The 21,451-nt window shown below is 45.7% G+C and overlaps 11 non-coding genes and 1 pseudogene across 11 annotated transcripts; all 12 read right to left on the bottom strand.

The window, feature by feature from the left end:
* Window positions 1–636: 636 nt before the first annotated feature.
* Window positions 637–728, bottom strand: LOC141196508 (U2 spliceosomal RNA; annotated as a pseudogene).
* Window positions 729–1,840: 1,112 nt separating this feature from the next.
* LOC141196736 (U2 spliceosomal RNA) lies at window positions 1,841–2,031 on the bottom strand. The gene has a single exon (XR_012269133.1). It is a non-coding gene; the product is annotated as a U2 spliceosomal RNA (small nuclear RNA).
* Window positions 2,032–3,146: 1,115 nt separating this feature from the next.
* LOC141196345 (U2 spliceosomal RNA) lies at window positions 3,147–3,336 on the bottom strand. Its single transcript, XR_012268889.1, has one exon. It is a non-coding gene; the product is annotated as a U2 spliceosomal RNA (small nuclear RNA).
* Window positions 3,337–9,510: 6,174 nt separating this feature from the next.
* Window positions 9,511–9,701, bottom strand: LOC141196734 (U2 spliceosomal RNA). Its single transcript, XR_012269131.1, has one exon. It is a non-coding gene; the product is annotated as a U2 spliceosomal RNA (small nuclear RNA).
* Window positions 9,702–10,816: 1,115 nt separating this feature from the next.
* Window positions 10,817–11,007, bottom strand: LOC141196732 (U2 spliceosomal RNA). Its single transcript, XR_012269130.1, has one exon. It is a non-coding gene; the product is annotated as a U2 spliceosomal RNA (small nuclear RNA).
* Window positions 11,008–12,122: 1,115 nt separating this feature from the next.
* LOC141196731 (U2 spliceosomal RNA) lies at window positions 12,123–12,313 on the bottom strand. The gene has a single exon (XR_012269129.1). It is a non-coding gene; the product is annotated as a U2 spliceosomal RNA (small nuclear RNA).
* Window positions 12,314–13,431: 1,118 nt separating this feature from the next.
* LOC141196730 (U2 spliceosomal RNA) lies at window positions 13,432–13,622 on the bottom strand. Its single transcript, XR_012269128.1, has one exon. It is a non-coding gene; the product is annotated as a U2 spliceosomal RNA (small nuclear RNA).
* A 1,115-nt stretch (window positions 13,623–14,737) lies between these two features.
* Window positions 14,738–14,928, bottom strand: LOC141195744 (U2 spliceosomal RNA). The gene has a single exon (XR_012268322.1). It is a non-coding gene; the product is annotated as a U2 spliceosomal RNA (small nuclear RNA).
* A 1,115-nt stretch (window positions 14,929–16,043) lies between these two features.
* Window positions 16,044–16,234, bottom strand: LOC141196729 (U2 spliceosomal RNA). Its single transcript, XR_012269127.1, has one exon. It is a non-coding gene; the product is annotated as a U2 spliceosomal RNA (small nuclear RNA).
* Window positions 16,235–17,349: 1,115 nt separating this feature from the next.
* On the bottom strand, window positions 17,350–17,540 carry LOC141196728 (U2 spliceosomal RNA). The gene has a single exon (XR_012269126.1). It is a non-coding gene; the product is annotated as a U2 spliceosomal RNA (small nuclear RNA).
* A 1,115-nt stretch (window positions 17,541–18,655) lies between these two features.
* On the bottom strand, window positions 18,656–18,846 carry LOC141196727 (U2 spliceosomal RNA). Its single transcript, XR_012269125.1, has one exon. It is a non-coding gene; the product is annotated as a U2 spliceosomal RNA (small nuclear RNA).
* A 1,115-nt stretch (window positions 18,847–19,961) lies between these two features.
* Window positions 19,962–20,155, bottom strand: LOC141196336 (U2 spliceosomal RNA). The gene has a single exon (XR_012268883.1). It is a non-coding gene; the product is annotated as a U2 spliceosomal RNA (small nuclear RNA).
* Window positions 20,156–21,451: the final 1,296 nt, after the last annotated feature.

The raw sequence follows: 21,451 nt of genomic DNA, 5'->3' as shown, positions 1-21,451 counted from the left end.
AATAGCCACCTCCAGCCAAAGCCAGAGGCGACCCAATCTTACCCCCAGCACCTGCCCGAGTTCTCACCCGAGCAAGGCACTGGGAGCCAAAGACTGTGCTCCCCTCCCGGAAGAGGGGAGCCAACAACGCTCTCCTCCCGAAAGAGGAGAGCCAGGGGGGTTCAGGGGGGAGCGGAACCTGATGGCCACACACTCCCCCCCTAGACCTGCCAAGAGAGGAACCCGTAAGGGAACCGCATCCCGACAAAATCCTAGTAAGGACGTGGACACACGTGAAAAAGTGGACACACAGTGACAAAAAAATTAAATAAATAGTGAAGGTTTCACAGTATAATACTGCCAGGACCTTCGACCGGGAATTGAAAAATTCCCCATCCTAAGGCCAGAAGGCCCGGAATAAGGGTGTGTGTGAAGAAAGAAATATTGAAGTGCTAGTGCAAATGTGCCATAAACTCAAGTGGGGTTCCCAATCCCAGTGAGTTAAGGCACCCCAGGGTCACCACTCCTGGGGCACTTCACACTTCGGGCTTTCGATCTTCCCCGGCCCAATGGCGTCGATCCTGGGAGGCCATGCTTTCCACCAGATGACTATATTAGCCACCTGGCGTACTAACAAGCGCCTAAACCCCAGTGTGCATAATGTATCAATCTACTAGGGCGGCCAACATCCAAAACCGCCTTTTCGAAAGATACTACACTTGATCTTAGCCAAAAGGCCGAGAAGCGATAACCAGAATTGGTTTCAAACTACGGAGCCACCCAAGGATCCTGAAAAGTCCATTTGTGGAGATGAGCTCCTGGACTCCCGTTAAGAAGACATGTTGTCAACCTCTAGATCCCTTACATGCCTGCACTTTTCGGCTTGCTGCTGCTGCAATCCACGCGTTTTAGATCTGCATAACTCCACCTCTTTAAACACAGCACCTTCACCCCCTGCTGTTCCCACCCGCCTCAACACCGTTGGAAGGGAGGAGAACCAATTAAGGCGGGGGGTGGGGTGGAACGAGCAGCTGTCTACCCTTAGCAGGAGGGCTCCTGATTACATACCTCTCCTGCTGCTGCTGCTGGCTGTCCAGCAGCAGACTGAAGGTGGCTGCTGCTGTGCACAGGTATATAAAGGCTCAGAGCCTATTATGACACGCGCAGCCAGCGTTCCATTGCCACATTCCATCTACTGCAGGCAGGATACCTGGCTGGCTGAATGTCGCTGAGAAGCTCACAGAGACCGCCATAAGCAACAGTTTAACAGAATGCCACAGACTAATCAACCAAACTTTTTGGGTTGGGTTCTCTTTTATAGTCTGCAGGCATTAAATGAAAGAAGTCAGTGTTCCAGCAGAGGGAGACAACGTTTCAGAAAAGGCATTGTAGCAAACCAAAAAAGAAATTTTAAGCGCAGCAGAGTAACCAGCGCACATACCTGTTAGCTCAGGTGAGTTTAAAAGGCTGCTGTTGATAACAAGGGCATTTGCTAAATAGATGGTGTGTGTGCAACAATATACTGAAAGGTCAATTATATTGTGCAGCTTATCTCACCACCTGTAGTTATTTAGGTGAAAGCTCCAAAATGCTTGCCTAATATGTCTGTTTATCCAAAAGGAAGTAAAAAGGGAGAGCTAGAAAGATAGCATTGCATCACATTACATGGCAATGCAATGCACAGTTGCTGAAGTTGAACCAAAATGAGCTTGTAATCTGGCTTCTGCAACTTTGAACATGAAAAATCCAATGAGGAGAAGAAAAGCAAAGCCAAAGAGTCCATCCCAAAATCCGACAAACAAGCAAAATGAACAAAAAACATTGAATTCAATTCTTTCTGATTTTAGAAACTGCATTAAAGAAGGGGTGCACCGGTCCTGGAGATACTGCAATACCAGGTCAATGCGTGGAGTGGACAGAGCAAGCTCTTTTTCCATCTCCCTGTTCTAAAAATCCATTTAATATATGGTCCCCAGATAGGGGACGTATCAGATATTAAACTGATAAGAACAGATACTACACTTGATCTTAGCCAAAAGGCCGAGAAGCGATAACCAGAATTGGTTTCAAACTACGGAGCCACCCAAGGATCCTGAAAAGTCCATTTGTGGAGATGAGCTCCTGGACTCCCGTTAAGAAGACATGTTGTCAACCTCTAGATCCCTTACATGCCTGCACTTTTCGGCTTGCTGCTGCTGCAATCCACGCGTTTTAGATCTGCATAACTCCACCTCTTTAAACACAGCACCTTCACCCCCTGCTGTTCCCACCCGCCTCAACACCGTTGGAAGGGAGGAGAACCAATTAAGGCGGGGGGTGGGGTGGAACGAGCAGCTGTCTACCCTTAGCAGGAGGGCTCCTGATTACATACCTCTCCTGCTGCTGCTGCTGCTGGCTGTCCAGCAGCAGACTGAAGGTGGCTGCTGCTGTGCACAGGTATATAAAGGCTCAGAGCCTATTATGACACGCGCAGCCAGCGTTCCATTGCCACATTCCATCTACTGCAGGCAGGATACCTGGCTGGCTGAATGTCGCTGAGAAGCTCACAGAGACCGCCATAAGCAACAGTTTAACAGAATGCCACAGACTAATCAACCAAACTTTTTGGGTTGGGTTCTCTTTTATAGTCTGCAGGCATTAAATGAAAGAAGTCAGTGTTCCAGCAGAGGGAGACAACGTTTCAGAAAAGGCATTGTAGCAAACCAAAAAAGAAATTTTAAGCGCAGCAGAGTAACCAGCGCACATACCTGTTAGCTCAGGTGAGTTTAAAAGGCTGCTGTTGATAACAAGGGCATTTGCTAAATAGATGGTGTGTGTGCAACAATATACTGAAAGGTCAATTATATTGTGCAGCTTATCTCACCACCTGTAGTTATTTAGGTGAAAGCTCCAAAATGCTTGCCTAATATGTCTGTTTATCCAAAAGGAAGTAAAAAGGGAGAGCTAGAAAGATAGCATTGCATCACATTACATGGCAATGCAATGCACAGTTGCTGAAGTTGAACCAAAATGAGCTTGTAATCTGGCTTCTGCAACTTTGAACATGAAAAATCCAATGAGGAGAAGAAAAGCAAAGCCAAAGAGTCCATCCCAAAATCCGACAAACAAGCAAAATGAACAAAAAACATTGAATTCAATTCTTTCTGATTTTAGAAACTGCATTAAAGAAGGGGTGCACCGGTCCTGGAGATACTGCAATACCAGGTCAATGCGTGGAGTGGACAGAGCAAGCTCTTTTTCCATCTCCCTGTTCTAAAAATCCATTTAATATATGGTCCCCAGATAGGGGACGTATCAGATATTAAACTGATAAGAACAGATCAGGTTTCAACATATTTTATTATGTGCGTAAAAGATGGTTTACAATCAAAAACAGCAACACAAACAATACATTAATAAAACACAGAATTCCACCCATAAAAACCCCATATACGATTGGCATCCCTTCTCCCAATACATTTGACATCCCTCAAGTAATAAATATACATCTGACTAAAAGCAATTTTAAGACAATCCTTCACAGAAATAGCATCACGTTTAAAAAGTAAAATATTGCGTGCCTTCCAAAGGGCGTCTTTAAAACAGTTAATCATACACCAACATATACAATACTGTTGAGGGGTCGGACATTTAAAAAGGCCATATAAAACATATTCATGGTTAAAATCTCTTAAACCGCAAGTCCATTTTAAAAGAATCCCAACTTTGTGCCAAAGTTCCTGTGCAAATGGGCAATTCCACATAAGGTGCAAGGTGGTTTCGTCATTAACACATGAGTCTCTGGGGCATTTTGCTCTGGCCACCAGGCCTCTCCTGTGTTGAAACTCTCTGGTGGGGAGGCACTGGTGGACCACGATCCATGCGATGTCCTTATGTCCATTTGCTAAGAATTTCCCGAAGACATTCTTCCAAACTTGCTTCGATCTCTCTTCTGAGAAATTTACTATGGGGGTCACATCTTCATTCCTCCTCAGAAAAGATAAAAGCTTCTTGCGGTCTTTAAAAATGTCCATATTAAAATCACCAAGGCTATAAAATCGAACAGTCTTTTCTAAGATTGCTTGGTGTTTGGGGGGGCATAGTAAAACAGGGGAATTCAACGACAACTTAAACCATCTTTTAAAAATCATCCCACAAGTATATTTTAAAAAATAACTTAGCGCACTATTACCATTAAAATGTTTGAAACAAAAGCAGAAATAATTTAAATACAAATAAATATGTAAGTCGGGGACATCCCTTCCGCCGTTCATTTTATTCTTCCTCATTATTTCTCGCCTTAATTTTTCCATTTTGGAGTTCCATAAAAACATAAAGATCATCCTAGTCATTTTTTTAATTAAAACATCAGAGGGGGGGTACACCATAGCTATATACAGTATGAGGGGTAACAACACTGATTTTATAATTAAAATTTTCCCCTCCATTGTTAGGGACCTCAAACCCCAAAATGATATTTTCTTTGACATTTTTTCTATGACATTCTCCCAGCTTTGAGTTCCCACATTCTCCTCGTTAAAAACAACTCCAAGAATTTTTACATTGTCTCGTTTTATAGTGAGCTGCGGGAGTTGGGCGGTGTCCCAGGATCCCAAAGTCTGACATTCAGATTTATTTAAATTAAGTTTAAACCCGGATGCCTGGGAAAAAAATTCAATGCGCAACACCGCCCTCCGGAGGGAAGCAGGGTCCACGCACACAACCGTCACGTCATCCATGTAGCCAAAGACTCTCACATCACTGCCACCTCCGCCAGGAACAGGAACCCCTCTAATCACTTTGTCTTTCCTTATTGCGCTCAGCAGGGGCTCCATGGCGCAGATGAACAGGATGGGCGACAAGGGGCATCCCTGCTTCACTCCGGACTCAAGGGGAACTCCATCTGTTAAAAAGCCATTAAGAGAAATTTGACTAAAACAATTTTTATATAAAATCTTAATACAATTTAAAAGCATATTAGGGATACCCATTCTTTTTAAAACTCTAAAAAGAAATCTATGAGAGACTCTATCGAAAGCTTTTTCAAAATCTAGGGCTAAAAGAGCTACATTTTGACCCCGGTCTCTGGAATACCAAATTACATCCCTTAATACGTTTAAAACCTCTGAAATACTTCTGCCTGGTACACTACAAACCTGCTCAGGCTGGATTAGTTTGGCAATGACATTCCTGAGCCGGTTTGCAACCACCTTAGCAAGTACCTTGTAATCAACGTTTAGGAGAGTTATGGGTCTCCAATTCGCTAGAGCACTGCGATCACCTTTTTTATATATCAAAGACACCACTCCTCTCCTCCACGAAAATGGCAACTGTTCACAAATAAAAACTTCTTTAAAAAGCATAAAAAGGTCCTCTTTTAAAATGTCCCAAAAAGTAAGGTAAAATTCTACAGGTAGTCCGTCACACCCAGGTGCTTTACCCTTAGAGAAACTTTTAAAAACATAAAATAATTCCTCTAAAACAATATCGCGTTCTAAAAACTCCTGGTCTGTAAAATTTAACTTAAAATCGAGATCATTAAGAGCATCAGATAAAAAGGACTCATCTATACACTTTTTACTAAAAAGATGCTTATAAAAGTTAAAAGTAGCATTCAACATTCCCTGCATAGATGTTTCACCCTCTAGATTTGTGATCACTTCTCTTTTATCCATGACTTTTTTGAAGAAGAAGCGAGAGCACTTCTCCCCCTCCTCCAAGTGCTGCACTCTAGAGTTAAAAATAATCTCTTTCCCCTTTGTGTCTATGCAGTTCTGGATTTCAGTTTTTAGGCTAGCAATATCATCTCCCACCTCCACCCCTAGCTCTTTGAATTTAAAAAGTGTTTGTAGTTTGGTGTTAAGATCACTAAAACATCTTTTTTTTTCTCTAGCTTTACGTCTCCCTGCTTTTATAAAAAACATTCTGACTTTTTTTTTCAAATTTTCCCACCAGGTTACCATAGGGGCATCAGAAGGTTTTTGTCGCCGCCAGGCTTGATAGGCTTTACCAAAGTCTTGTCGAATCAGAGGGTCCTCCAGCAGGTAAGTACTTAGACGCCAGAGGCCCCTGTTGACCCTCTGTTCATCCCGGTATTCTAGGTGCACCTCCAAGCCCTTATGGTCAGAAAATATATTTGATGTTAAAACACATTTTACAGGGTTAAAATCATCTGATAGGAAAATAAAATCGATCCTGGAGGACACCCCTCTTCCGGACCACGTATAACCAGGGTCCGTCGGCAGGAGTGACCTCCACGCATCGCATAATTTAAAATCAGTTATAAAATCTTTCAATAGATGACATGACTTATCCAATTTGCGTAAAGGGTCACCCCCCGCTCGTTGTTCACTAGCACAAAGACAATTAAAATCACCCCCTACGATCAGGGGAGATGACCCAGTACAGTACAATGGCAATATCCCAAATAAATTAATTCTCTCTTGCTTATCAGGTGGAGCATAAATATTCATTACACGTAGGGTAAAACCATTAAATTTAAAATGCACTAAAACCACTCTGCCTGGTACTATTTCTGTGACAGCATTTACAGTAATATTTCTCCCACGACAGAGGAAGCCCACCCCCGCTGACTTGTTGTCATTGGAGCCAGACCAGATGGAGGGCCCCAGTCTCCAATCTGTCTTGATGTCATTATAATTTAGTGCATGTTGTATCCCGCATTCCTGTAATAAACAAATGTCAAAGTCAGCGGTTTCTAAATACTTGAAAGAGCAGCCCTACGAACTGGGCTCTTTAATGACCTCACATTCAGTGAGACAAGTCTTAATGTTGGCATTCATAGGTCAGGGTGGTGGATCTTCCATGAGGACACCTGACTCAAAGCCCTGTATGTCAAATTGCTCCAGGACATCCGGGCTAGAGGACCCAAACGACTCGATATTCTGTGAGCCGGCGGTTGCCCCCTCGTAGGTCACGGTTCCCAGCCACATTCCAGGAGACACTGGGGCTTCGACATTCCGTCTCTTTTTCGGGGCAGACTCCACTAGGTCACTGGTGCAGTCCTCCTCTTCCTCCACCTCCTCCAGGGGAAGAGACTGGTCCATCAGGATAAGATCACCAACACCGATTCCCTGATGTTCGCCACCTAGAAGCAAAGCCCCCTCATCTGGCTGGCTAATCGCCCTGGAAGATCCTGAGTCCATCGCTGCGTGGTCCCCTGTAGCCAACCGCACAGGGGCACCACCCTCCAGCCCAACAGGATCGGTATCGGGAACCATCGACACGGAGGATACCCTCCCAGAAGGAGGACCCCTCCGCTCCGGTCCATGCGAGGTCCGCCCATCATTAAGGGACTTCGATGCAGGGGCCGCCCCAGAGGGGCCTCCGGCTCCCTGCTCCATCCCAGCCTTCTCGCCCTTCGAACCGCCCTCCGACGCCGGCCCGCCAGTGAAGACCGGCGGGCGCATCGGCTCAGCTGCAGAAGATGCAGCTTCTGCGTAGGTCCTGGTCCTGGTCCTGTTGGGGCATCCTCGGAACATGTGCCCCGCCTCACCACAAAGATTGCATTTCCTCCCAGCGGGACAGTCCTTCATTAAATGTCCGTAACAGCTGCAATTATTGCAGCGGTCTACTTTCCTGCCTGTGCAGGACGTTTGGGTATGACCCATTTGTCCACAGTTCCTGCAACATACCGGCATTCCAGGGTAAAATAAGTAGCCTCTGCTCTTACCGATCACAAATGTTGAGGGAGGGTGTAGCATTCCTCCCACTCCGCTTGGGTCCCTCTTTAGACGGGCCATGTACCTCCTCTTGCCGCACCAGAAGCCTACCGCGTTCTTCACAGTGCCCAGGTATCTCAGATCGTCACAATAACGGATAAGGTAGGTCGAGATGTCTGCAGCTTCCACAAAGGGGTTCGGGAAATGCACCACGATAGGGATCTCGTCATAGGCATACAAGAGACAAAAGGTTAGTCCATCCAATTCATCCAAGTAGTTTTTCTCATTTACCTTTTGTACGAGTTGGTGACAGCATCCCTGGCTCTTGAAGGTGATGGTGTAAGTCCCCTTGTACTCATTGTCCTGGAAGCAGAATATGTCTTCCCGCCGAAACTCCAGAACTCCAAGCAGAATCCTATGGCAGATGTAATCCAAATTCTTCTCCGTCCTCGATCCTGCTCCAACTTCAATCCTCACGGTGTTCCGCATCCGGGCATCACCCGATGAATATGTGAGCGTTGCCGGCATCCTTCACTCAGGAACGTACCGACTCTTCTCTCTGAAAGGCGCAAGCCTTCATGGGATCCCTTCCCGTTGCTCCCGGACTAATCCTTCCTCCCAATAGCAGCAGGGGGGTTAAGTCCCTCCGAAAAGGAACGATCCCCCCAGGCCGAGAGAAAGGGTACCAAGAGCACCTCACAGGCAAGACCACACAGGTAAACCTGATAGATCATGCCAAAAGGCCGAGAAGCGATAACCAGAATTGGTTTCAAACTACGGAGCCACCCAAGGATCCTGAAAAGTCCATTTGTGGAGATGAGCTCCTGGACTCCCGTTAAGAAGACATGTTGTCAACCTCTAGATCCCTTACATGCCTGCACTTTTCGGCTTGCTGCTGCTGCAATCCACGCGTTTTAGATCTGCATAACTCCACCTCTTTAAACACAGCACCTTCACCCCCTGCTGTTCCCACCCGCCTCAACACCTTTGGAAGGGAGGAGAACCAATTAAGGCGGGGGGTGGGGTGGAACGAGCAGCTGTCTACCCTTAGCAGGAGGGCTCCTGATTACATACCTCTCCTGCTGCTGCTGCTGCTGGCTGTCCAGCAGCAGACTGAAGGTGGCTGCTGCTGTGCACAGGTATATAAAGGCTCAGAGCCTATTATGACACGCGCAGCCAGCGTTCCATTGCCACATTCCATCTACTGCAGGCAGGATACCTGGCTGGCTGAATGTCGCTGAGAAGCTCACAGAGACCGCCATAAGCAACAGTTTAACAGAATGCCACAGACTAATCAACCAAACTTTTTGGGTTGGGTTCTCTTTTATAGTCTGCAGGCATTAAATGAAAGAAGTCAGTGTTCCAGCAGAGGGAGACAACGTTTCAGAAAAGGCATTGTAGCAAACCAAAAAAGAAATTTTAAGCGCAGCAGAGTAACCAGCGCACATACCTGTTAGCTCAGGTGAGTTTAAAATGCTGCTGTTGATAACAAGGGCATTTGCTAAATAGATGGTGTGTGTGCAACAATATACTGAAAGGTCAATTATATTGTGCAGCTTATCTCACCACCTGTAGTTATTTAGGTGAAAGCTCCAAAATGCTTGCCTAATATGTCTGTTTATCCAAAAGGAAGTAAAAAGGGAGAGCTAGAAAGATAGCATTGCATCACATTACATGGCAATGCAATGCACAGTTGCTGAAGTTGAACCAAAATGAGCTTGTAATCTGGCTTCTGCAACTTTGAACATGAAAAATCCAATGAGGAGAAGAAAAGCAAAGCCAAAGAGTCCATTCCAAAATCCGACAAACAAGCAAAATGAACAAAAAACATTGAATTCAATTCTTTCTGATTTTAGAAACTGCATTAAAGAAGGGGTGCACCGGTCCTGGAGATACTGCAATACCAGGTCAATGCGTGGAGTGGACAGAGCAAGCTCTTTTTCCATCTCCCTGTTCTAAAAATCCATTTAATATATGGTCCCCAGATAGGGGACGTATCAGATATTAAACTGATAAGAACAGATACTACACTTGATCTTAGCCAAAAGGCCGAGAAGCGATAACCAGAATTGGTTTCAAACTACGGAGCCACCCAAGGATCCTGAAAAGTCCATTTGTGGAGATGAGCTCCTGGACTCCCGTTAAGAAGACATGTTGTCAACCTCTAGATCCCTTACATGCCTGCACTTTTCGGCTTGCTGCTGCTGCAATCCACGCGTTTTAGATCTGCATAACTCCACCTCTTTAAACACAGCACCTTCACCCCCTGCTGTTCCCACCCGCCTCAACACCGTTGGAAGGGAGGAGAACCAATTAAGGCGGGGGGTGGGGTGGAACGAGCAGCTGTCTACCCTTAGCAGGAGGGCTCCTGATTACATACCTCTCCTGCTGCTGCTGCTGCTGGCTGTCCAGCAGCAGACTGAAGGTGGCTGCTGCTGTGCACAGGTATATAAAGGCTCAGAGCCTATTATGACACGCGCAGCCAGCGTTCCATTGCCACATTCCATCTACTGCAGGCAGGATACCTGGCTGGCTGAATGTCGCTGAGAAGCTCACAGAGACCGCCATAAGCAACAGTTTAACAGAATGCCACAGACTAATCAACCAAACTTTTTGGGTTGGGTTCTCTTTTATAGTCTGCAGGCATTAAATGAAAGAAGTCAGTGTTCCAGCAGAGGGAGACAACGTTTCAGAAAAGGCATTGTAGCAAACCAAAAAAGAAATTTTAAGCGCAGCAGAGTAACCAGCGCACATACCTGTTAGCTCAGGTGAGTTTAAAAGGCTGCTGTTGATAACAAGGGCATTTGCTAAATAGATGGTGTGTGTGCAACAATATACTGAAAGGTCAATTATATTGTGCAGCTTATCTCACCACCTGTAGTTATTTAGGTGAAAGCTCCAAAATGCTTGCCTAATATGTCTGTTTATCCAAAAGGAAGTAAAAAGGGAGAGCTAGAAAGATAGCATTGCATCACATTACATGGCAATGCAATGCACAGTTGCTGAAGTTGAACCAAAATGAGCTTGTAATCTGGCTTCTGCAACTTTGAACATGAAAAATCCAATGAGGAGAAGAAAAGCAAAGCCAAAGAGTCCATCCCAAAATCCGACAAACAAGCAAAATGAACAAAAAACATTGAATTCAACTCTTTCTGATTTTAGAAACTGCATTAAAGAAGGGGTGCACCGGTCCTGGAGATACTGCAATACCAGGTCAATGCGTGGAGTGGACAGAGCAAGCTCTTTTTCCATCTCCCTGTTCTAAAAATCCATTTAATATATGGTCCCCAGATAGGGGACGTATCAGATATTAAACTGATAAGAACAGATACTACACTTGATCTTAGCCAAAAGGCCGAGAAGCGATAACCAGAATTGGTTTCAAACTACGGAGCCACCCAAGGATCCTGAAAAGTCCATTTGTGGAGATGAGCTCCTGGACTCCCGTTAAGAAGACATGTTGTCAACCTCTAGATCCCTTACATGCCTGCACTTTTCGGCTTGCTGCTGCTGCAATCCACGCGTTTTAGATCTGCATAACTCCACCTCTTTAAACACAGCACCTTCACCCCCTGCTGTTCCCACCCGCCTCAACACCGTTGGAAGGGAGGAGAACCAATTAAGGCGGGGGGTGGGGTGGAACGAGCAGCTGTCTACCCTTAGCAGGAGGGCTCCTGATTACATACCTCTCCTGCTGCTGCTGCTGCTGGCTGTCCAGCAGCAGACTGAAGGTGGCTGCTGCTGTGCACAGGTATATAAAGGCTCAGAGCCTATTATGACACGCGCAGCCAGCGTTCCATTGCCACATTCCATCTACTGCAGGCAGGATACCTGGCTGGCTGAATGTCGCTGAGAAGCTCACAGAGACCGCCATAAGCAACAGTTTAACAGAATGCCACAGACTAATCAACCAAACTTTTTGGGTTGGGTTCTCTTTTATAGTCTGCAGGCATTAAATGAAAGAAGTCAGTGTTCCAGCAGAGGGAGACAACGTTTCAGAAAAGGCATTGTAGCAAACCAAAAAAGAAATTTTAAGCGCAGCAGAGTAACCAGCGCACATACCTGTTAGCTCAGGTGAGTTTAAAAGGCTGCTGTTGATAACAAGGGTATTTGCTAAATAGATGGTGTGTGTGCAACAATATACTGAAAGGTCAATTATATTGTGCAGCTTATCTCACCACCTGTAGTTATTTAGGTGAAAGCTCCAAAATGCTTGCCTAATATGTCTGTTTATCCAAAAGGAAGTAAAAAGGGAGAGCTAGAAAGATAGCATTGCATCACATTACATGGCAATGCAATGCACAGTTGCTGAAGTTGAACCAAAATGAGCTTGTAATCTGGCTTCTGCAACTTTGAACATGAAAAATCCAATGAGGAGAAGAAAAGCAAAGCCAAAGAGTCCATCCCAAAATCCGACAAACAAGCAAAATGAACAAAAAACATTGAATTCAATTCTTTCTGATTTTAGAAACTGCATTAAAGAAGGGGTGCACCGGTCCTGGAGATACTGCAATACCAGGTCAATGCGTGGAGTGGACAGAGCAAGCTCTTTTTCCATCTCCCTGTTCTAAAAATCCATTTAATATATGGTCCCCAGATAGGGGACGTATCAGATATTAAACTGATAAGAACAGATACTACACTTGATCTTAGCCAAAAGGCCGAGAAGCGATAACCAGAATTGGTTTCAAACTACGGAGCCACCCAAGGATCCTGAAAAGTCCATTTGTGGAGATGAGCTCCTGGACTCCCGTTAAGAAGACATGTTGTCAACCTCTAGATCCCTTACATGCCTGCACTTTTCGGCTTGCTGCTGCTGCAATCCACGCGTTTTAGATCTGCATAACTCCACCTCTTTAAACACAGCACCTTCACCCCCTGCTGTTCCCACCCGCCTCAACACCGTTGGAAGGGAGGAGAACCAATTAAGGCGGGGGGTGGGGTGGAACGAGCAGCTGTCTACCCTTAGCAGGAGGGCTCCTGATTACATACCTCTCCTGCTGCTGCTGCTGCAGCTGGCTGTCCAGCAGCAGACTGAAGGTGGCTGCTGCTGTGCACAGGTATATAAAGGCTCAGAGCCTATTATGACACGCGCAGCCAGCGTTCCATTGCCACATTCCATCTACTGCAGGCAGGATACCTGGCTGGCTGAATGTCGCTGAGAAGCTCACAGAGACCGCCATAAGCAACAGTTTAACAGAATGCCACAGACTAATCAACCAAACTTTTTGGGTTGGGTTCTCTTTTATAGTCTGCAGGCATTAAATGAAAGAAGTCAGTGTTCCAGCAGAGGGAGACAACGTTTCAGAAAAGGCATTGTAGCAAACCAAAAAAGAAATTTTAAGCGCAGCAGAGTAACCAGCGCACATACCTGTTAGCTCAGGTGAGTTTAAAAGGCTGCTGTTGATAACAAGGGCATTTGCTAAATAGATGGTGTGTGTGCAACAATATACTGAAAGGTCAATTATATTGTGCAGCTTATCTCACCACCTGTAGTTATTTAGGTGAAAGCTCCAAAATGCTTGCCTAATATGTCTGTTTATCCAAAAGGAAGTAAAAAGGGAGAGCTAGAAAGATAGCATTGCATCACATTACATGGCAATGCAATGCACAGTTGCTGAAGTTGAACCAAAATGAGCTTGTAATCTGGCTTCTGCAACTTTGAACATGAAAAATCCAATGAGGAGAAGAAAAGCAAAGCCAAAGAGTCCATCCCAAAATCCGACAAACAAGCAAAATGAACAAAAAACATTGAATTCAATTCTTTCTGATTTTAGAAACTGCATTAAAGAAGGGGTGCACCGGTCCTGGAGATACTGCAATACCAGGTCAATGCGTGGAGTGGACAGAGCAAGCTCTTTTTCCATCTCCCTGTTCTAAAAATCCATTTAATATATGGTCCCCAGATAGGGGACGTATCAGATATTAAACTGATAAGAACAGATACTACACTTGATCTTAGCCAAAAGGCCGAGAAGCGATAACCAGAATTGGTTTCAACCTACGGAGCCACCCAAGGATCCTGAAAAGTCCATTTGTGGAGATGAGCTCCTGGACTCCCGTTAAGAAGACATGTTGTCAACCTCTAGATCCCTTACATGCCTGCACTTTTCGGCTTGCTGCTGCTGCAATCCACGCGTTTTAGATCTGCATAACTCCACCTCTTTAAACACAGCACCTTCTCCCCCTGCTGTTCCCACCCGCCTCAACACCGTTGGAAGGGAGGAGAACCAATTAAGGCGGGGGGTGGGGTGGAACGAGCAGCTGTCTACCCTTAGCAGGAGGGCTCCTGATTACATACCTCTCCTGCTGCTGCTGCTGCTGGCTGTCCAGCAGCAGACTGAAGGTGGCTGCTGCTGTGCACAGGTATATAAAGGCTCAGAGCCTATTATGACACGCGCAGCCAGCGTTCCATTGCCACATTCCATCTACTGCAGGCAGGATACCTGGCTGGCTGAATGTCACTGAGAAGCTCACAGAGACCGCCATAAGCAACAGTTTAACAGAATGCCACAGACTAATCAACCAAACTTTTTGGGTTGGGTTCTCTTTTATAGTCTGCAGGCATTAAATGAAAGAAGTCAGTGTTCCAGCAGAGGGAGACAACGTTTCAGAAAAGGCATTGTAGCAAACCAAAAAAGAAATTTTAAGCGCAGCAGAGTAACCAGCGCACATACCTGTTAGCTCAGGTGAGTTTAAAAGGCTGCTGTTGATAACAAGGGCATTTGCTAAATAGATGGTGTGTGTGCAACAATATACTGAAAGGTCAATTATATTGTGCAGCTTATCTCACCACCTGTAGTTATTTAGGTGAAAGCTCCAAAATGCTTGCCTAATATGTCTGTTTATCCAAAAGGAAGTAAAAAGGGAGAGCTAGAAAGATAGCATTGCATCACATTACATGGCAATGCAATGCACAGTTGCTGAAGTTGAACCAAAATGAGCTTGTAATCTGGCTTCTGCAACTTTGAACATGAAAAATCCAATGAGGAGAAGAAAAGCAAAGCCAAAGAGTCCATCCCAAAATCCGACAAACAAGCAAAATGAACAAAAAACATTGAATTCAATTCTTTCTGATTTTAGAAACTGCATTAAAGAAGGGGTGCACCGGTCCTGGAGATACTGCAATACCAGGTCAATGCATGGAGTGGACAGAGCAAGCTCTTTTTCCATCTCCCTGTTCTAAAAATCCATTTAATATATGGTCCCCAGATAGGGGACGTATCAGATATTAAACTGATAAGAACAGATACTACACTTGATCTTAGCCAAAAGGCCGAGAAGCGATAACCAGAATTGGTTTCAAACTACGGAGCCACCCAAGGATCCTGAAAAGTCCATTTGTGGAGATGAGCTCCTGGACTCCCGTTAAGAAGACATGTTGTCAACCTCTAGATCCCTTACATGCCTGCACTTTTCGGCTTGCTGCTGCTGCAATCCACGCGTTTTAGATCTGCATAACTCCACCTCTTTAAACACAGCACCTTCACCCCCTGCTGTTCCCACCCGCCTCAACACCGTTGGAAGGGAGGAGAACCAATTAAGGCGGGGGGTGGGGTGGAACGAGCAGCTGTCTACCCTTAGCAGGAGGGCTCCTGATTACATACCTCTCCTGCTGCTGCTGCTGCTGGCTGTCCAGCAGCAGACTGAAGGTGGCTGCTGCTGTGCACAGGTATATAAAGGCTCAGAGCCTATTATGACACGCGCAGCCAGCGTTCCATTGCCACATTCCATCTACTGCAGGCAGGATACCTGGCTGGCTGAATGTCGCTGAGAAGCTCACAGAGACCGCCATAAGCAACAGTTTAACAGAATGCCACAGACTAATCAACCAAACTTTTTGGGTTGGGTTCTCTTTTATAGTCTGCAGGCATTAAATGAAAGAAGTCAGTGTTCCAGCAGAGGGAGACAACGTTTCAGAAAAGGCATTGTAGCAAACCAAAAAAGAAATTTTAAGCGCAGCAGAGTAACCAGCGCACATACCTGTTAGCTCAGGTGAGTTTAAAAGGCTGCTGTTGATAACAAGGGCATTTGCTAAATAGATGGTGTGTGTGCAACAATATACTGAAAGGTCAATTATATTGTGCAGCTTATCTCACCACCTGTAGTTATTTAGGTGAAAGCTCCAAAATGCTTGCCTAATATGTCTGTTTATCCAAAAGGAAGTAAAAAGGGAGAGCTAGAAAGATAGCATTGCATCACATTACATGGCAATGCAATGCACAGTTGCTGAAGTTGAACCAAAATGAGCTTGTAATCTGGCTTCTGCAACTTTGAACATGAAAAATCCAATGAGGAGAAGAAAAGCAAAGCCAAAGAGTCCATCCCAAAATCCGACAAACAAGCAAAATGAACAAAAAACATTGAATTCAACTCTTTCTGATTTTAGAAACTGCATTAAAGAAGGGGTGCACCGGTCCTGGAGATACTGCAATACCAGGTCAATGCGTGGAGTGGACAGAGCAAGCTCTTTTTCCATCTCCCTGTTCTAAAAATCCATTTAATATATGGTCCCCAGATAGGGGACGTATCAGATATTAAACTGATAAGAACAGATACTACACTTGATCTTAGCCAAAAGGCCGAGAAGCGATAACCAGAATTGGTTTCAACCTACGGAGCCACCCAAGGATCCTGAAAAGTCCATTTGTGGAGATGAGCTCCTGGACTCCCGTTAAGAAGACATGTTGTCAACCTCTAGATCCCTTACATGCCTGCACTTTTCGGCTTGCTGCTGCTGCAATCCACGCGTTTTAGATCTGCATAACTCCACCTCTTTAAACACAGCACCTTCTCCCCCTGCTGTTCCCACCCGCCTCAACACCGTTGGAAGGGAGGAGAACCAATTAAGGCGGGGGGTGGGGTGGAACGAGCAGCTGTCTACCCTTAGCAGGAGGGCTCCTGATTACATACCTCTCCTGCTGCTGCTGCTGCTGGCTGTCCAGCAGCAGACTGAAGGTGGCTGCTGCTGTGCACAGGTATATAAAGGCTCAGAGCCTATTATGACACGCGCAGCCAGCGTTCCATTGCCACATTCCATCTACTGCAGGCAGGATACCTGGCTGGCTGAATGTCGCTGAGAAGCTCACAGAGACCGCCATAAGCAACAGTTTAACAGAATGCCACAGACTAATCAACCAAACTTTTTGGGTTGGGTTCTCTTTTATAGTCTGCAGGCATTAAATGAAAGAAGTCAGTGTTCCAGCAGAGGGAGACAACGTTTCAGAAAAGGCATTGTAGCAAACCAAAAAAGAAATTTTAAGCGCAGCAGAGTAACCAGCGCACATACCTGTTAGCTCAGGTGAGTTTAAAAGGCTGCTGTTGATAACAAGGGCATTTGCTAAATAGATGGTGTGTGTGCAACAATATACTGAAAGGTCAATTATATTGTGCAGCTTATCTCACCACCTGTAGTTATTTAGGTGAAAGCTCCAAAATGCTTGCCTAATATGTCTGTTTATCCAAAAGGAAGTAAAAAGGGAGAGCTAGAAAGATAGCATTGCATCACATTACATGGCAATGCAATGCACAGTTGCTGAAGTTGAACCAAAATGAGCTTGTAATCTGGCTTCTGCAACTTTGAACATAAAAAATCCAATGAGGAGAAGAAAAGCAAAGCCAAAGAGTCCATCCCAAAATCCGACAAACAAGCAAAATGAACAAAAAACATTGAATTCAATTCTTTCTGATTTTAGAAACTGCATTAAAGAAGGGGTGCACCGGTCCTGGAGATACTGCAATACCAGGTCAATGCGTGGAGTGGACAGAGCAAGCTCTTTTTCCATCTCCCTGTTCTAAAAATCCATTTAATATATGGTCCCCAGATAGGGGACGTATCAGATATTAAACTGATAAGAACAGATACTACACTTGATCTTAGCCAAAAGGCCGAGAAGCGATAACCAGAATTGGTTTCAAACTACGGAGCCACCCAAGGATCCTGAAAAGTCCATTTGTGGAGATGAGCTCCTGGACTCCCGTTAAGAAGACATGTTGTCAACCTCTAGATCCCTTACATGCCTGCACTTTTCGGCTTGCTGCTGCTGCAATCCACGCGTTTTAGATCTGCATAACTCCACCTCTTTAAACACAGCACCTTCACCCCCTGCTGTTCCCACCCGCCTCAACACCGTTGGAAGGGAGGAGAACCAATTAAGGCGGGGGGTGGGGTGGAACGAGCAGCTGTCTACCCTTAGCAGGAGGGCTCCTGATTACATACCTCTCCTGCTGCTGCTGCTGCTGGCTGTCCAGCAGCAGACTGAAGGTGGCTGCTGCTGTGCACAGGTATATAAAGGCTCAGAGCCTATTATGACACGCGCAGCCAGCGTTCCATTGCCACATTCCATCTACTGCAGGCAGGATACCTGGCTGGCTGAATGTCGCTGAGAAGCTCACAGAGACCGCCATAAGCAACAGTTTAACAGAATGCCACAGACTAATCAACCAAACTTTTTGGGTTGGGTTCTCTTTTATAGTCTGCAGGCATTAAATGAAAGAAGTCAGTGTTCCAGCAGAGGGAGACAATGTTTCAGAAAAGGCATTGTAGCAAACCAAAAAAGAAATTTTAAGCGCAGCAGAGTAACCAGCGCACATACCTGTTAGCTCAGGTGAGTTTAAAAGGCTGCTGTTGATAACAAGGGCATTTGCTAAATAGATGGTGTGTGTGCAAAAATATACTGAAAGGTCAATTATATTGTGCAGCTTATCTCACCACCTGTAGTTATTTAGGTGAAAGCTCCAAAATGCTTGCCTAATATGTCTGTTTATCCAAAAGGAAGTAAAAAGGGAGAGCTAGAAAGATAGCATTGCATCACATTACATGGCAATGCAATGCACAGTTGCTGAAGTTGAACCAAAATGAGCTTGTAATCTGGCTTCTGCAACTTTGAACATAAAAAATCCAATGAGGAGAAGAAAAGCAAAGCCAAAGAGTCCATCCCAAAATCCGACAAACAAGCAAAATGAACAAAAAACATTGAATTCAATTCTTTCTGATTTTAGAAACTGCATTAAAGAAGGGGTGCACCGGTCCTGGAGATACTGCAATACCAGGTCAATGCGTGGAGTGGACAGAGCAAGCTCTTTTTCCATCTCCCTGTTCTAAAAATCCATTTAATATATGGTCCCCAGATAGGGGACGTATCAGATATTAAACTGATAAGAACAGATACTACACTTGATCTTAGCCAAAAGGCCGAGAAGCGATAACCAGAATTGGTTTCAAACTACGGAGCCACCCAAGGATCCTGAAAAGTCCATTTGTGGAGATGAGCTCCTGGACTCCCGTTAAGAAGACATGTTGTCAACCTCTAGATCCCTTACATGCCTGCACTTTTCGGCTTGCTGCTGCTGCAATCCACGCGTTTTAGATCTGCATAACTCCACCTCTTTAAACACAGCACCTTCACCCCCTGCTGTTCCCACCCGCCTCAACACCGTTGGAAGGGAGGAGAACCAATTAAGGCGGGGGGTGGGGTGGAACGAGCAGCTGTCTACCCTTAGCAGGAGGGCTCCTGATTACATACCTCTCCTGCTGCTGCTGCTGCTGGCTGTCCAGCAGCAGACTGAAGGTGGCTGCTGCTGTGCACAGGTATATAAAGGCTCAGAGCCTATTATGACACGCGCAGCCAGCGTTCCATTGCCACATTCCATCTACTGCAGGCAGGATACCTGGCTGGCTGAATGTCGCTGAGAAGCTCACAGAGACCGCCATAAGCAACAGTTTAACAGAATGCCACAGACTAATCAACCAAACTTTTTGGGTTGGGTTCTCTTTTATAGTCTGCAGGCATTAAATGAAAGAAGTCAGTGTTCCAGCAGAGGGAGACAATGTTTCAGAAAAGGCATTGTAGCAAACCAAAAAAGAAATTTTAAGCGCAGCAGAGTAACCAGCGCACATACCTGTTAGCTCAGGTGAGTTTAAAAGGCTGCTGTTGATAACAAGGGCATTTGCTAAATAGATGGTGTGTGTGCAACAATATACTGAAAGGTCAATTATATTGTGCAGCTTATCTCACCACCTGTAGTTATTTAGGTGAAAGCTCCAAAATGCTTGCCTAATATGTCTGTTTATCCAAAAGGAAGTAAAAAGGGAGAGCTAGAAAGATAGCATTGCATCACATTACATGGCAATGCAATGCACAGTTGCTGAAGTTGAACCAAAATGAGCTTGTAATCTGGCTTCTGCAACTTTGAACATGAAAAATCCAATGAGGAGAAGAAAAGCAAAGCCAAAGAGTCCATCCCAAAATCCGACAAACAAGCAAAATGAACAAAAAACATTGAATTCAATTCTTTCTGATTTTAGAAACTGCATTAAAGAAGGGGTGCACCGGTCCTGGAGATACTGCAATACCAGGTCAATGCGTGGAGTGGACAGAGCAAGATCTTTTTCCATCTCCCTGTTCTAAAAATCCATTTAATATATGGTCCCCAGATAGGGGACGTATCAGATATTAAACTGATAAGAACAGATTTTTTTGATTGAATATATCTTTTATTAGCACAAAAAATAAGTTAACAGACAGTGTACAGTGCCGCAGCCCAGTACACACAGAATTCTACATCATATTTACATAGCATGAGGATACGACGCACTAACTAGACACATCACACCCCTATGCTACACAAAACACTCAATCTGAAAGAAAAAGCATGTCAATCAATACAGTACGACGAACCGTGATAAGGGATGGGTATTGGGAAAAAGGGGATGGGGAGGGGAAAATCACAGGCCCGAAGCTTTATTGAAAGACAAGACACATAAGGGGAGAGGGGGAGGAGGGGTTTAGTCCTCATCCTCGTCCTCCGGACCGTCCATGATGGAATAGTCTCTGAGCAGGCTGTGGATCAGCCTGCGGCAGTCCTGGATGGACATCCTCTCCCTCCTCAAGATGAACCGGTTCCTGGCGACCCAAACGGCATCCTTGAAGCAGTTCATAAGGCGCCAAGCCTCCTGGATGGCTCCGACGGTATGAACCCCAGGGAAGAGTCCGTAAAGCACAGAATGGTGCGATAGGCTCGCCCTGGGGACAGAGTTCCTCAGGTCATCCTCAAGTGCAGTCAATAGGCGCTGTGCAAATCCGCAGTCCCAAAAAGTGTGCAAAGATGTTTCCTCCACGAAGGGGCACCTTGGGCAGTACCGGGTCTTGCACAGGTTCCGGGCATGCATGAATGACCGGACGGGCAGTCCGCCCTGAATCGCCATCCACGACAAGTCCTTGTGCCCGTTGGTCAGCCTGTCAGACGACACATTTGTCCACACAGTCTCCAGCGTGTCCTGGTGAAGTCCTGTGATGTTCTCCACGTCATCCTTGGCTCTGATTAGCTTGTGGATAGTTTTGGGCTTCCACAAGTCGGGCTTGAGTCCCTCCAGTTGATGCTCCCCCACAAATCGAACGACGTCTCCGTAGAACCATGGCGTCGTCCAGTTGTAGGGGAAGGAGCTGTCCCACTTGTCCCAGCCGAGTCGCCTCCAAAGAGGAAGCAGGAAGAAGCGAGACATGGACCTGCCCGCGGAGCCATTCTTGACTTGCAAAGTCCGGCGGACACAATCACACACAAAAGAGGATCGCAGGAGGGTGGGGATATCTGGAACACCCTTCCCACCCTTGCGAGGCTCCTTGTACATGACGGCCCGCCTGACTCTGTCCATCTTGGATCCCCAGACAAAGTGAAACACTGTCCTGGTAATGGCCCTGCACACAGTGACGTGTGGGGGCCAGGCCTGCGCCGTGTACTGCAAGACGGGCAGGACCTCATTACGCAGGACGAGTGCCTTACCCTCACAAGTGAGGTGTCTGAGGCTCCAG

The sequence above is a fragment of the Phyllobates terribilis genome, unplaced genomic scaffold (assembly GCF_046119375.1).
Source record: "Phyllobates terribilis strain yellow unplaced genomic scaffold, ASM4611937v1 Scaffold_74__1_contigs__length_7073193, whole genome shotgun sequence".
Taxonomy (NCBI): Eukaryota; Metazoa; Chordata; class Amphibia; order Anura; family Dendrobatidae; genus Phyllobates; species Phyllobates terribilis.
This window is presented reverse-complemented; position numbering and strand designations above follow the sequence as displayed.